The 15,015-nt window shown below is 42.4% G+C and overlaps 1 protein-coding gene across 6 annotated transcripts in view; it reads left to right on the top strand.

Annotated features, from left to right (window-relative positions):
- The window catches only part of RAD51B (RAD51 paralog B), a 627,945-nt gene that overhangs the window by 87,107 nt on the left and 525,823 nt on the right, over nucleotides 1-15,015 (top strand). The window lies entirely within an intron of this gene.

The raw sequence follows: 15,015 nt of genomic DNA, 5'->3' as shown, positions 1-15,015 counted from the left end.
AGCATCTTCCTGGGTAATTTAGAACATGGCTCTTGTGTTGTCATAAAGGCTGGTGTCAATAGCTGAGTATCTATAACCAACCATTCGGTGTAAAAATAGTCTAAAAGAGCAACACCAGATGTATCTGATTGTTATTCATGCCAAAAATAAGATGAAAAAAGATTGTTTATTTAAGATGATGGGCATAATTGACGAAGGTGTGATGCCATTGATGGCCATTCAGTTTGGTTTTAATTGTGTCTGCAGACCTGAAGCACAATTCTGAATTTGATTCTAAGCCCCTTATGAAACCCAATAATAAAACAGAAGCAGCACTGGGTCGTAATATGCTGTTCACCCACATTTCCCATTGAGGTCATGGAAGCTGAGTAATCTGCATATTTCATTACTGAGCCCAAGATTATCACCCATCCAAATAAGCATGATTTAATTGCCAGGTGTGACGGACCGGGCCGTGTCTGGGCACAGCTGAGGGCGTCTGCTCAGGGCGAATTGCTCAACTTCGGGGCTCCTTACAGTCCCCAGACTGGTGACCTCTCCAAACAGGCCACAAACCAGTCCCTCAGAGCGCTTCAGCTGCCTGCCTGAAGCCTCATGAGCAAAACCCCTCCGACACTCCAGCAATATCTGTGCTCCAGATGGCCCTGGGCCTATACACAGGCGGGGGGGGGGAGGGGGGGGAGGTTCTAGCACCCAATCCCACCTACCCCGAAAAAGTTCTTTCTGGTTCCAAGAAACCAGCCACAGATCCCTGGTCAATTTACCCTCTGGATCTTACCCACAAATCACACTGGGCCAATCCTTTAGAATCTATATCTAAAGGTTTATTATCACAAGCAAGAAAAGTATGAGAGTAAGGTTGTTAAAGAATAGTATGTTACATGCACCGAATCTCCCAGTCCTCGATGCAGGCTCTAGCAGAGATGTTACAGCTGCTGGTTTAAAAGTTCTTGTTGCACATCCTAGCATCAGGATGGGTTCACAGGTCTTCCGGGCTCTTCGATCCCTGCAATGCTGCCTCTGGGATGAAGTGCTGAGCTGAGAACAAAATGGCATCGACCATATGGCCTCTTTATACATCCTTCCTGGCCTCTTCTAGTATGTAGCAGGTCACCTGGTCAGAGGCCAATCTCTGTGTTCCCCGCTGGCTGCTCTCAGGTGACAGCCCCCATTCTTTAGGTGTGTCCTTGGCCCATTGAGAGCCATTGTCCCACAGGGCCTCGGTAATTAGCATGTCCACAGGCCTGGCCCTGCCCAATGCTTAACCACATGCAGGGAAATCTTCAGTGTCCATATATGCTAATAATTGCACACACAGACATTATACAAACACATGAACAGCGTACATAGGATTATCAGATAAGCTTCTATTCAATACCTCACATGGCCCCCTTCTATACCATTTTTGGGGCCAATACCCCCACCTATGGGTGCATCAGTGATCTGGCTGCTCCCCTCAAGATCCAGCAACGTGACACCAGGGTTGAATGTTTTCTCCTGAATTTTGAATTGTGAAACCATGATGGTCCAGGTCATCTCTTTGATTTAACTGATCTTGATAAATTAAACACGTCTGCTTTTCCCCTTCAGTAATTCACTTTTTTATCATTTAGCAGTTGAGTACTTGCTGAAATTCTCACTCTCTGGAATTTCACAGAGAGATAGTTATAGCTTCTTAGCTGTTAATTTGGTATTGCATATCTCTGTCTCCTAGCCAAGAAGTGCCACTCAATTTTAGTTGTTTTGGTGAAGTATGGATCTTTTTTTCTGAAAAGAATCATAAGTATTACTTTAGAAATAACAGAAATATTATCGCTTTGGAAGTCAAGTAAGCAGATGCAGTCTGGGAGTGATACAGCATGTGTTTCATTTTGCTCTCTCTATCTCCTGGTAATAGAACTTAAACCTTCTCCTTTGATTAGAAAACCTTGGGAAAAAAATCAAATTTAGAGGTAAAAAATGACCATAATTCTTCTCATTTTCATAAAATGTTTATATAGGGTAGATATGCATCTTTCCATGGTTACTGAAACCGAAATATGTTTGGGACTTTAGTGATCTGGTAAAAGAAAGGGGAATGTCACAAGCAGCAGACAACACTTTTAAAATCACCTTTGTTAAAAGCCCTCTGGTAAATGCTGTGTAAGTAATATTAAATGCTAACAGATGTGTACTTTCTCCACAATAACAAATAAGGATGAACTTGGTCTTCAGGGAAAACCTGGGAGCAGTGTTTTATTGTCTTGATGGGGAGTAATGCCATATGAAATGATTTATCCCAGAAATGTTCCCTCCGGCAAGCTTGCAGCACTGGCTGTAAGCCTTAAACTATCAAAGCAGAAAGTGTCAGAATCTCAGAGCAGTACAGGTATTAAATAATGAACAATTCATGTGGTCTGATCCTTACTGTGCCTCAAAGCTATGCTTATGGCCAAGCACTTTGGCAGAAGTATAAAGATAAGAAATACATGTCTATGTCTTTTGTGCGTGAGGAGTTTAGCAGAACAGACGTGTGATTTTTGCAGTAGTGGCTTACCAGTTGAAAATGGAAAATGCTGGTTAGGAAATGTTAGTTAAATAATGAAATGCACATACGACAGGAAATTCAAAGTTAAAGTTCTTATAGCAATATAAATTGTCCTTGTGTGTATGCAACCATTTTCTATTGGTGTATTGTTCATAATATTGAATATATATTGCCTTACTACAGAAATAAAATGTAGTCCAGTAACAGTTTTTGCTGACTCTATAATTTTGAATTACTTGACTTCTGTGTAGTTTTCAGTCACTTTCTCTAACTGTTGTGCAGTGCTGAAGTGTGCTGTTAAATAGTATCTGCATTCTACCAAAAAGGCTGTTGTGTTTCATTTAAATGGATCCCTAAACTCTTTGCAAACTTTAATAACTGTTTGTACTAACTGCATACATACCAGAGGGAGCTTTTCACCCACCAATGAAAGAAGCTATGTAAATACAAAATTGCTGTTTTATCTGACCACATTCTGTGGTATTTTATGATGTGTAAACCTACATTTTCTTGGATAAGTCATCTACCCACACTCTTCTAAGAAAAATAAGGAAGAGGATGAAGCTTCTGTACTGCAGAGCAAGGGCTCAGAGAATGGAAAATTAGAAGGCGCCTCGTATATTTACTTGGATTATTTGGGGAATTTAAAATTTGAACTATTGAACTGATACTTGTCTGGTTTTGTTGCCTGTGCTGTTAACTTACTTCAGGTTTTTCATGCGAATAACTACTTTTTCGATCTCATTTCAAATTCCTGTTTGTGTATATATTCCTCTTCCTATTAAAATCTAATTCTGTGAACTAGACACATTTATTCTCATTTGTGTTAGAAGCATTGTTAAAAATCATGCTCTTGATCCTCTGGTCTTTTGTTGAGATTTTGCTTCTTTATTATTACTAGGGATGTAAAATCTCATGTAATTTGTTAATCAATTAAACCTTAAGTTTAACTGGTTAACTGATTAAACGGGAATGAGCGAGGGGGCTGTTTCAGCACGCTGGGCTTGAGCAGCCCCCACCCACCATGGCTGGGCTGGAGCAGCCCTGTATTTTGGTCAGGTGCTGTTCCAGTCCAGTTGCTTCCGACCGCATGCTGGGCTGCCAGCTCCACCCTATGTGAGCTCAGTGTTGGCTGCCTCGTGAGGGGCCAGAAGTGGCAGCAGGATGGGAGGAGTAAAGAGAGGGCTGCTGACTCCCAGCCCATGAGCCTGCACAGGCTCGAAGTTGACAGCTCTCCCTGCACTGCTGCTTCTGCCCCTCCTCCCCCATGCAAGACTCCTGACTACCAGCCTGCAAGCCTGTGTGTGCTGGGAGCTAGCAGCCCCGCAGGGCTGGAACAGCCCTCTCCCCCTAGTGAGCCATGGGCAGGGGGATGCTCCTGGATAACGGTAAACTGTTACCCAGTAAGCATCACACGTTAAGGGATTACCCATTTAACAGGTTATCTGTTCATATCCCTAATTATTGCTAGTATGAATTTGTCTAACGTGAACTGCTAGCCATTGGTTCTTGCTCTACTCATGTGTGTTAGATGGAAGAGCCTTAGATTTCGGTTCTCCATGTAGGAACTTAAGGAATGTGATTGAATTACCCTGTAACCTTCTCTTTGATAAGATAAATAGATTTAACAGTTCTCCCTTAATAATATAACGAGAAGTCTTGTGGCACCTTATAGACTAACAGATTTATTGGACCATAAGCTTTCGTGGGCAAAGACCCATTTCATCAGATGCATGTAGTGGAAATTCCAGAGGCAGGTATAAATATACAGGCATAAGAAAAGAGTTCCAATCAAGAATAAGGCTAGAAATAACGAGGTCAATTCAGTCTGGGAGGATGAGGTCCCCTTCTAGTAGCTGATGTGGAGGTGTGACCACCAAGAGAGGAGAAACTGCTTTTGTAGTTAGCTAGCCATTCATGGTCTTTGTTTAATCCTAAACTGATAGTATCAAATTTGCAGATGAATTGTAGTTCTGCAGTTTCTCTTTGAAGACTTCTCATTGTTCTTGCAGATTCAGACTAACATGGCTACCCCTCTGATACTTAATAATATAGGGTCACTTTCCTGTATTTGACCAACATCTTACGTTAATGTCAATGTGAATTATTTTAGTTCCTCCGTCTAATAGGGGACCATATTATTAGTGAATATATATATATATATATATATATATATATATATATATATATATATATATATATATATATATATATATAAACTTCTGTCACTCTGAAGAATTCATTTGAATGTATTTAATGTTGGGGGGTTTTCTGGCACTAAAAATGTTAGGATGTAATTTCAATCTAAGCCTGACAGTTTTATTCTGAAAATGTAAAAGGAATATTGTGAGACTATCATGCTGTTTAGGCCTATTAGAAAGCAATAAGAAAGATAACTGTGTTAGGAACCTGGAAGGGCAGGAATATGGGAAGACTCATTAGTAATTAGTAGGGATGTAAAATTCCATTTAATTGCCTAACCAGTTAAACATATTGTTTAGCTGGGTTGCTGATTAAAAGAGGGGTTCCGCTTGCCCCCAGCAGGAGCTGTGCTGGAGCAGCTCATGCCTGAGGTGGGCCAGGGTGCCCTGCAGTCAGGGGCTACTCCAGTGTCCTGGCGAGGGCAGCCACTGCAAATGAGGCACTGTGGCCCACTGCAGGAAGGGATTGCTCCAGCCACAGGGTAGTCCCTCTCTGCAGTGCTCCCCACCCTGTCAACCTTAACCAGTAAACCTCACCTGTTAAGGGTGAGGTTTACCAGTTAATTGATTAAACCTTCACATCTCTAGTAATTAGAGTGAGGCAGAGAATAGACCAGGGAGTTGCTACTATGTTCCTGGGACTCCCAGTTGTAGAGCTTGATAATGAAGTTTTTACTTTATTATGCCCCATGCAGACCCTGTGGTGCCACAGGGAACAGTATGTGCTATTCAACTTCCTGGACTCCTTAGTAATCTCCCTGGGCTCCAGGCAGATTATTGAGGAACCCAGGAAGCTGAGTAGCAAATACCATCTCAGATGCCCTGGAACTTGTATGGGACACATGAAAAGCATCTTTGAAGAGAAAATTTTCTCCAGAGTAACGTGGATCTGGGGAAGGATGGTGGGGAGGTGTGGCCTATGACAATGAGGTGTCAAATTATAAACTGAGTGCAGAGCAGGAGGAACAGATGAAAATTTGACTAATGGTTCATACTTCTGAGTTTATCCTTCATGCATATATAATTACAGATCCATATTTCTGCCCCAAATATGTAGGTATTTGTTACATTAAAATGGTGGGAAATCTTGGAAGTAAAAGCATGAGATGGGAAAAGCTTAATTCAGAATAACAAATTTTGAAAGACTTACACTCCTGTCCGTCATCAATCTATGTGTATGTTTTTAGTGTATGCAGTTGATTTTGTTGAAACTAGCAATAGGTCAAGTGTTTCAAAAGAAAATAAATTGGTAAACATGTATGTAAGAACAAACAAAATAGTCATTAGGGCTAGTAAATAGAGAAGTCTTACAGGAAACTCTGGCCCTGTCAATTTAGGAATCAAAGAGTGAGTCTCAGGATTGAGGTCCTCTTTCCAGAATACCTTGCCTCCAGATGTAGAAATCTAAATGCTCAGATACTACAGCAAGATCAGAACCAGGGCAGATGCTCTTATCTCAAGAGTTAATCTGATCTCAGCTGCGAGCTAAAATGTGAATGATAGCTGTTTCTAAATCTCAGAGATGATTAGTCTGTAACTTTAAAAACAAGTGAGCCTATGCCATGTTAGAGACTAACCAAAATATATAGAATATGAGCTTTCATGAGAAAAACCCACTTCATCAGATGAATTGGGGAGGAAATATAGAAACCAATAAATATATACAACAGCAGAAGAAGTATCTCTCAATTGTAGGAGCCATGTTAACGAGGCTAATTAAGTGGGCTAGAAGTGTTCCATACATAGCTTCCAATGTGGAAATGCAGCTAATTCTAAGTAATACAGAACCCAAAGAATTATTAAAATATTTAGACAATCTAGTTAATGGCTATAGCAAATAAAACTTCTGTTTTAGGGAGGAAGCTCCTTGTGAAAGTATTACTAGAAAATGTCATATGAGATAACGATTTGTATCATTTAGAGAGTGTTGGTGCCAAAAGGGAAAGAAACATTGAATTACCTAAATAATGAACAGATTTCAAAGAAGTCTTGTAACTGTTTGTCCTCTTGGTACAATAAACACTATCAGGGAGTGCAATATAAAAGTTTAGAGTAGGTCCTTAACTAGTTATTCTCTGGAACAATTTAACTTGTACGATTTACATCTGAGCATCAAGTTAGAATCCACATCATGGCCCCTTTATTTAAATGTAAAACAAAACTTTTGCTTACTCAGCACATATTTTAGTGAAGATTTTGTTAAGATTAATGGATGACATTCTGCACAGTGTGGTATTTTATGTGTGTATTTGAATAACTTGGTAATTATATTCTGTGTGAAATAATGTTTGGGGTACTTCAGCCAAAGTTTATTCAATGGAATGATTGAAATTGGAGCATTTTTATAACACTGGGTAGGTAATATCCATGGTACAATAATAGATTTCCATTAAATACCTAGATTACAATTGAATACATGATAGTTTGGATAAAAGTCAGCAAAAATAAGAAATGCAAAGGAAAGTCCAACAAAAACTGGTGTTCTTTTGCATACTGTTGCAAATACTGTTTTGCTGTTAGCATAAATATTGAATGTGAATGTCAAGAACTATGGTTTGCCACCCAAGTCGTATGCTACCATTTTAGTTCCCAGATTTAATTATTTTTATAAAAAATGAGAGGGCCTGAATAACTTTTGATACTCAAAAGGAGAAGAATTAATCTTTTATTTTTCCTTCATTATTTGGTCTATTTGGAAAAAAGTAAAGCTAAGGCTCCCAGTGGAGCCATAAGAGTTTAATCTTGTATTATATATATTTTACTTCTTCCCCTGATCTGTTGTGTAGTGTTCTTCTTTGAGTGCTTGCTCATGTCCATTCCAGTGTAGGTGTGCGTTTGCCCGAACAACTGCTGCTGAAAAGTTCTCCTTCAGCAGTGTCTGTTTGGTCGGCTCTGTGCCCCCTGCAATTGCACTCTCACAGCGCCAGTGCGTACGGTCCTGCGGCTCCTTCAGTTCCTTCTTAATGCCCATAATGGTTGTTAAACTTCTGCTCATTCTTGTTTCTTTTCCTGCAAGTATCTTCTCTAAGGCTACTTCTACACTGCAGGCTTCTTGCACAAGAAGGCTTTTGCGCAAGAGCTTTTTGTGCAAAAACTTCTTGCACAAGAGCATGTCCACACCTCAAAACACGTCGCAAAAATGAGGTGCTTTTGTGCAAGAGAGTGTCCACAATGTATGGACACTCTTGCTCAAGAAAGCTCTGATAGCCATTCACAGAATGACCATCAGAGCACCTGTGCTTTTTCCTATAGGGGTTTCTTGCGCAAGAAACCCCTCTGGAGTGTCCACACTTGCCTTTTTGCGCAATAGCTGTAGCGCAAAAGGGAGTTATGCCATGTAGAAGGAGGTTTACCTACACCAGAAAAAGCCCTCTGTTCTGCCATTTTATTGCTGATTTACTTGCTCAAAAGCGCATTTGAGGTGTGGCTACTCCGCAGGTCTTTGTGCGAAAACGGCCATTTTTGTGCAAAAAACTTGCAGTGTAGACATAGCCTAAGTGGACTTGTTTTGTAGATAGTAAGTTTTAGTTAAGACAGTTAGCTAGTTAGTAGTATAGTCAGCAGGGCAGCCAGCTTAGCAAGGCTAGACCTTCCCCAGCACTGAGAAATGCTTCCATCCCTGGGTTTCAAATCATGAGCATCATGCCATAAACTGATGCTGGTTAGTGACCTGTACACTAGCTGCTGTAAGTGTCTGAGGGATGCTACCGTGCATCAGTGTTGAAGACTCTGCCTGCATGGGCTTCACACCCCGAACAAAAAAGAACAGGGGCATTATCCCCTTTTGGAGCCCCAAATACTGAGTTCTTGAACTTTTGTGAGACGTGCCCTGCCAACTCTGAGGGACGCACAGCCGCGTTCAGGTTCTCTGTAACTGAGGAAGGAGTCTGTGCCAATGGCCCGGGACTCATGGCACCGATACACATTCCCAGTGCTAAGGAAGTCAACTTTGGCATGGGTTTCTCAGCACCACTCTCCATCACCAGTGCTGAGAAAGAAGCACAGAAAGACTAACTGGGGACATTTTCCACCCTCAAGATCTACAGGCCATAGAGACACTGATAGCGTGTGACCTATGCTGGGCCACTTGGAAGTGTCACGAGTGTTTGTGTTACCATTGACCACTGTGGCAACTGACACCTTAGCCTCCAATTCGGAAAAAGAGTCCCATCACTCATGCAGGAGCCGACATCTCTCCTGTTGGTGCAACTCTATGATTGACATGAGCTAGGGCATGCTGGTAGTGGCCTGGCCATCAGCACAATGGCAAATGCCACATTCTTGGATCTCTGGGCTTTTCATCCTCTCCAGGGCCCCCAGTCCAGAAGGTTCTATTTAATTATATCAGAGTCAATAACTCTCCCACTATCCCCTTCGGAATAGAGATCAGTTCCTAGTGCCGAGCCTGATACTGACATATGGGACCCAATCCTAAAGCACCCATCCAAGGCAGAGTGAAAAGAACACGTACCTTTGCTGGTATGGGTGTCTTCTTCCTCCTCTTCCAATGAGATGGTGATGAGAAGCGCTATAACGTGTTCCCAGGAAAAGTGCAGGAGGTCCATCTGGAGCCCCTGAGGAGGATAGCACAAAATGTGGATATTCAAGCAGAGGTGCTCTCCAAATGCTCCCATGCTCTAGTTCAGGGCTACTCAATGTTGTAAGCTCCCTGGGCAACAATGATACAGCACATGTCAAGGGCCATGACTTAAGTGTGGTTGCATATATATGCAAATAGCTTCTTTCACACTGACGGGCATGCATACAAAGATTAAGGCAAGATTACTACAGAACAAACAGTCCTGATTTAAGTCAGTTCTGCTGATATTAATAAAATGCAGTATTTACCCAATTTCCACCCATTATGACAGCACTTTTAATGAGCAGTGACAGTTCAGGAATTTAACTACTAAAATGTATATCAACAGAAGACCATTATATTGACTACTTTTTTGTTTTGGCTCCCACCCATGGGCAGCACGTTGAGCACTCTATAAACCCAAACAGCACCGTTGTCTGCTGGCCAATCTTGGATCTGTGAAACCTCAACAGATGCATAAAGAAGCTGAAGTTCCACATGGTCTCTTTGCTCTCCTTTATCCCTTCTCAGAATCCAGGGGATTGGTACTCTGCTCTCCACCTGAAAGATGCATATTTCCATACTGCTATCTGGCAGGGACTCAGAAGTTTCCTATGGTTTATTGCAAACAAGAGGCACGACTGATTTGTGGTTCTCCGATTTGCCTGTCAACGGCTCTTTGTAAGTTCACGAAGTATACAGCAGTCATTGCAGCTTTTCTAAGGCGACAAGGGGTCCAGGTCAGCCAGTCATCCAAATAAGTGTAGGTCAGAGATTGATCCAAGGCCCAGGTGGAAGCAAACATAAAGCTAATGCAGTCGACTTTCCAGGACTTGGGGTTATTGATAAAGATACAGAAAGTCATCCTTTGCCTGGTTCATTAGGGTGGTCCTCTATTCTAGTGGTTCCCAAACTTTTTTATACTTCAGACTGGAAAACCCATTCATAAACTTTTGGTGGACTGATAATCTTTTGCATATTTGCATGCAGCAGCCCCAGACCCCCCCAGTGCCAATCATAATGCCTAGAGTCCCCCACCCCTCCACTATCCTCCAGTGTCAGCCGCTGACCCCAGAGTCCCTGGCACCCAGCCCCTCCAGTTCCAGCCTCTTACCCTCAGACTCCCTAGTGCCAGTCCCCATCCCAAATACCGCAATGCCAACCTCATGCCCCTTAGAGCCCACCACTCCCAGTGCCAGTCTCCTGTTCCCAGAGCCCTACTGCACCCAACCCCCCCAGAACATCCCAGTGCCAGCCCCCAATCCCAATACTAGCCCCATTCTCAGAGCCCCCCCAGTGCCAACCCCCTGACTTAGAGCCCCTCACCCCCAGATCCTCCCAGCACTTGCCCTGTCCCCAGGGTCCCCAGTGCCTGCCCCGCCACCTTCACATAATCCTGTGCAGCATTTCAGCCACCAGTTAAGCACTGCTGCCCGGGTTGTAGCAGCAGTTGGGAGAGGGTCCTGACATGCCTTTCCATGCCTGACATGCCTTTCCTGACATGCCTTCCATGGTGGGAGGGGAGGGACTGGGTGGTGTGCCCCAGCCCTTGCCCCCCAGAGGCACAGTGGCCCGACAGCCATCGGTGTGTGGCGTGGCGATTGAGAACCTCTGCTCTATTTGACCCAGACCAGAGTCTTTCTCCTGGAAAACTGATTCAGAGCTCTAGGAGTGCTCAGAACCTGGGAGTCACTCCATCACCACATCAAGAAACTCCTAAATCTCCTGGGGCATAGCGCATCATACACCTATGTGGTGCAACATGCAAGACTGCAACTCAGACCTCTCCAGTCTTGGCTAGCATCGGTATACATCCTGGGTTGGTATCATCTGGACAAGGTGGTCTTTCTTCCCCTGTTAGTGATGTCCATCCTCCTTTGGTGACTGAATCTGGGGACAGCATGCACAAGAATCCCATTCTTGAGAGCCCAACCATTAGTGCCTCTTATTGCAGATGGGTTGGCAGTAGGATCGGAGGGTTACTTTCAAGGCTGGTTCCTGGAGGAGCTCTTGTTACACATCAGTGTGAGGGAAGTGAAATTCCACTGAGAGACACTTTGATGATCCAGGGTGCATCTGTTGTTAATCTTCAAAAGAGAGACAAAGCAGGAGTAGTTCAAAGGAGAGAGTTTGAATGGCTAAGAGACTAGTGGTATTAAGTAGCTAACACCCAGCTAGCACAGGGAAGACTCCCTTGTGCTGGAGATTGGTAGCAATAAAATGAATCCCAGCCAAGGTTCCCTTTAAGCCATGTGACTGCCTAAAAAGCCCCACACAGGCACCTCTCTCCGCCAGCCATGGCAGCTCCCTACTTGGACTGGAGGAGCGTGCCTTTTCCCCAGCCACAGGAGTTTCCTGCTAGGGCTGGAGGAGTGCGCCTCTCTCCTGGCCACAGTAGTTCCCTGCTAGGGCTGGAGGAGTTGCGTTTTCTACAGTTGTGGCAGCTCCTGTAGCTCCATATTGGTGCACATAACAAAATTCATTCTGCACTTGGACATAAAAAATTAGAGGGAACACTAATCCCAGCCCTGAGTGCCCCCAAGAAGTGTTGCTCCTGTTTGATAAGAAACAATGGTGGGTGAGCACTAATCTGTGTGCTTCTTGAGAACTACAGTATAATTCACCTGTATATTCCCTGCTTGCAAATCAGCCACTTCAAAAAATCACAGCCAATTAAATATAAAGCATAAAAGCCCCTAGGCTGAGAACTAGTCAACAGAAGATGGCCTAGTTCAGTCAGTGTTGGGGATGAAGAAGAATTTTTATAGGTTTCAGAGGAACTCCATGTAGGGAGGCAGTGCTGAAGGCAGAAATAAAGGAAGCTAGCAACAAAAAACTGTTGATCAATTAGGAAAGATGTGGGTGACAACTGGTGCTTAGCAGAAGTCTTGAGGTGGATTAGGAACAGAAAGGAGGTCTTATGCCACAAAAGGGAAGGTGTAGAATGAAGTGGGGAGTGAGGTAATGAAGAAGCTGAGAAGAAAAGGATCGGAGTTTGTTTAATTTGCTCTTATACTTTTGCTTAGAGGCACCAGAATGAATTTATTCATCTTTAGGGGTCTATGAGCTAAAGAAAAGTATAACTGAAAAATGAATTCTTGACCACATGCTATTTGGCCAGGTTTTATATCTAAGGTTGTATTTAATTTCAGTTTGGATGTGTAGAAAGAAGGATAGACCACACTGTATAACTGATATATTGCAGAACAGGTACTTAGCAGACAATATCCAGAGACAAGAGGAGTTTAGCATTATACATAAAAGTGTTGTACTGATTTATCTTTTGGTTTAGGTGTAAAATGATAGTCGTGACCATTTGTAGCCTTGACACATTCCCTGGCAACTTCTGCAAGATTTTAAAGATGTTCGGTCTAGTAGATAAACTGCAACTTTGGTAACCACAGTCTGCGTTCCTAAATCCATCACAGTAGTTTGTTAGAGTACGTCTACAAAGCAGTGTTATTTCAGAATAACGGACATTCTTCCAAAATAACATAGTCCACGCCTACACTACAAGCAGTTATTTCAACATAATGTTGAAATAATGGCGAGCTGGAGGACTTCTTACTCCGACTCATATAACCCTCATTTTATGAGGAATAAGGAAAGTTGGAGGAAGAGTGCTCTACCTTGGACTTCCTGCTGTGTAGACAGTGCCTTATTTCGACTTAAGCTATGCAATTGATGTGGCTGAAGTTGTGTAGCTTGTTTTGGTTTTAGCTCTGCTGTGTAGATGTGCCCTTAGGTAAAAAACAGGAAGTGAAAATGCTTATCTGTTCAGTGTTGCTGCTGTGTGCTATTAAACAGCTATAAGTCTATGCTAGTTGTGATTGCATTTCAGTGGTGATTATCAAATTCTCTCTACTCACACTCACACAACATTCAGTTCTTATATTTCCCCTAAAAGAAAAATTGCTTTCAGGCTGGAGAGGCTTAACTCTAGTCTCTCCTGGGAATGAATTATAAACTCTCCCAAAATTGAGGGCTAGTGTAGTTAAGAGAATTTGGTTTTAAATTGCAATTTTTAGGTAGAAAAATAAATGTAAAAATGAGATTGTGGGGCACTCTGTTTTCATTTTTAATGATTCTGAAACCCTCGCTTCCCTCCCAGATCACGTAGGAGCAGCCTCACCACTACTCTAGGGACATGATATTCTGAATCTTGAGGATAATGGAGATTGTGGGAAAGTCCCAGTGATATTGATGGATTGGTGGAAATCTTTTATCTGCCCATCTGCAATACTAGTATTCATAAGAACAATGACAACGCCTTCACTTGGATATATACTACATACCTTTGATAGAGTATCTTGGTAGCTTCCAAGAACAACTCTGGCCTAGCGGATAATACTTATTGCTCTAAGGAAAGCATTAAACACACAAGTTGGAGCCAGGATCACTTTTACTTTGAAATAATATAGCAACATACAATGACAATGCAATGGAATGAGAAAGTACTTACTGTAATGACTGACAAGTCAATAGTGGTATTGAAACAGTTCAGCTAATGGTGGCTACTTGTAAACGTTGAAGTAAACTGATCCACTACGCAATACAACTAAGACTTTTGTTTAAAAAAATCCAAAAACTTAAACTTACACAAGATTATTCACCATGACATTGAATCAACCCTGAGTGTGCACTCCCCTGTAGTTTTAAAATCCCAGATACTTTCTTGTGATGGCATGCTTGATGAGTAGCAGTTCAAGGGTGGCACCAGGTGTCTGAATTTGCAGATGCTGTCCAGATAATAGGAGTGAGACATTCTTGCATAGAGCAGATTAAAATTGACACTGCGGTTGCAGGTAATCCTAGTTATTAAGCATGTGCCGTCATTGCTAGGCAGGCAATTGCTTCTCTTACTAGCTCCTTGGTCTTTAGCTTGGCTAGCCTGTGATGAGACACTGTCCATAGCACAAAGACTTTCACCCCAAACCACCACCAAGACTCATACTTTCCACAGTTGCCTGTGGACACAGATAAGGATCCTCCAGTACTACCAGCGCTTTCTGGCTGCCGAGAAGGATTAAATGTGCTGGAGTTTGTTGCTAGCAAGCTTGCAGGTGTAATGTGGGCTTAACACTGGCCATGTGGTTTCAACAGGGACAATTTGATGACAGAGTCTCCTGAATCTCTAGATCTAAACACAGGCAACTGATAAAAGTTCTTATCCTGCCAGATGCCTAAACCTGGTACATTACACAGCTGGCTCCAGGTTTAGACTCCCTTTCTCATGAAACTTGTGAGGTTCATTTTAAGGCTCTTGATTTCCCCTTCCCTCCCAGCCTTATCTGCCTTTCAACTTCCTTTTTTAATAATGGTACCACGTACTCCACCCAGACTCTGAAAAATGTGCTGAATTCATTTTGCCTCACATCTTCACTAGCAATACAGATTTAGCAATCAGAGTGTAGATTTAAACAATTCTTTTGCTGGTGTGCAAAGTGGAGTAGAATTTAGGTCATTTCACCAAAGCTGCAGTGATTGTTGCTACAGTACTAACAGGAATAAAATTGTATCTGTGACACCCGCAGATGGAACCAGATCCTGTTAATTGTATCAAAGTCTCCTATGGTGAGCAGGATTTGGCTTTTGTGGAGCAGGCATACGGTGTAGCAAACTGCCATTTTTATAACCATTTTATTCATTAAAACTTAATGAATTAATTATAACTTCTAACAATGAAACTTTAACACTCTTATTGTTAA

Source organism: Pelodiscus sinensis, chromosome 4, assembly GCF_049634645.1.
Source record: "Pelodiscus sinensis isolate JC-2024 chromosome 4, ASM4963464v1, whole genome shotgun sequence".
In the NCBI taxonomy this organism is placed as follows: Eukaryota; Metazoa; Chordata; order Testudines; family Trionychidae; genus Pelodiscus; species Pelodiscus sinensis.
This window is presented reverse-complemented; position numbering and strand designations above follow the sequence as displayed.